We start from the raw sequence: 1,510 nt of genomic DNA on the forward strand, positions 1-1,510 counted from the left end.
CACATAGCCTACCGGGAAATGTGCTGCTTTGGGTTAAGGGAGATAACAGCTGCTGGTAGCAAAGCCAGCACTTTTTTGTGAAGCAGCTGATGTCCCGACACTGTCTCTGTGTTGACTAACCCTGGTATGGATCATGATCAGAACTGACGTTGTCACTGTGGTGTTCTGCTCATAATGCTGTCAGTTCTGGTAGAACTACTACCAAGTGGTTCATTACACCATAGTGAAACAGTGGAGCATGAGGCAGAAGCCTCTAAAGAAAGGCTGGAGGTCTTTTTAAGAGCTTCTGTAGCTTGGTGGGAAGCTGCAGACTGGAGGGAGTTGGTCAGTCCCTTCTGACTTGCAAGTCTGTTGACCTCTACAAGTCTGAGGGATTGAGGACAGACCTTGCTAATTACTCTTCTGCCTTGGCCCTTTCTCATGCTGGATCATGTGGGAGATGCTCAGCATAGCTTTTTGGCTGCTGCTTGCTGTTGCAGCCTCTTCCTCCTTTTGAAAAGCCCAGGAGAGTTTGTCAAAGTGCATGCAACTCATCAGCTCTGCACAAAGGGAACAAAAAAATGCAGCAGCATCACGAGCTTAACGTTTGTCTATGTTGTGGCACGCTTGTGACTTGGAGAAGCTGTGACAGGTTACTATTTCTTGCCATACTGCAGTTATTGGGAGCGCTTAGAACAGGGTATGCAGGTCTTAGCAGCCATGGGTGAATTAGCAGCGGGCGGATGTTTGTGGCACCAGGGCTGTCTGTCCCAGCAGCTGTTATTGTCTGTGTGAGAGAGGCCGGCAGCGTAGAGGGGCACCGATTTGAACGTGCCAACTTGAAATGTTGGCAGAGAGCCCCTGTGCTGGTGGAAGCACTATTGTGCTGGGGTGTTAGGAGGACTATAGGCATGCCAGACTTTACAACAAAGCATCTGACTTCATGGAGATTTCTAGCACGGTTGAGATTTCTGGCCTGGATTGCAGGACTGAGGGAATCCTAGAAATGTGGCTCTCTTCATGAGACCTGCGGTTCCTGAAACAGCCGAGTTGGTGGGGCTATCCTCTGGCTGCTCGAGTCTGGTGGTGGAAACGAGTGAGTGGAGAGGATTTGCGTGCCCACATGCTGCAAGTGGAGTGCCCACCCCACCCCACCGGCTGTCCTGGTGCAGGGCAGGACTGCGGCTTCACTGCCTGGATGATGGGAGCCCTGGCTGCAGCATCCTAAGGGCGGCTGTGCGGGGCTGTTGCCTTTGCCGGGGCCAGGAAGGAGAAAGCGGAGGCGAGATCTGGAGAGCGGGGCGGGGGGGGGCTGTCCCCAGGGATGTGACAGCAAGGAGCTCTTCACCTGTCCTGTTCTGCCTTTGCCACAGCTGCCTGCACTCCTCCAGCATGCAGGGGTCTAGGGGTAAAGGATGGAAGATGCAGGGTTGGGGGGTTGAAGGGGGACATTACTGGGGCTGTCACAGGCTGCAGTCAAGAAGAAGCGGCTGGCATTATGGGGTAAGTGGGGGAGAGAAAATGTGAATTC

The sequence above is a fragment of the Cariama cristata genome, unplaced genomic scaffold (assembly GCF_000690535.1).
Source record: "Cariama cristata isolate BGI_N322 unplaced genomic scaffold, ASM69053v1 scaffold30496, whole genome shotgun sequence".
NCBI lineage: Eukaryota > Metazoa > Chordata > Aves > Cariamiformes > Cariamidae > Cariama > Cariama cristata.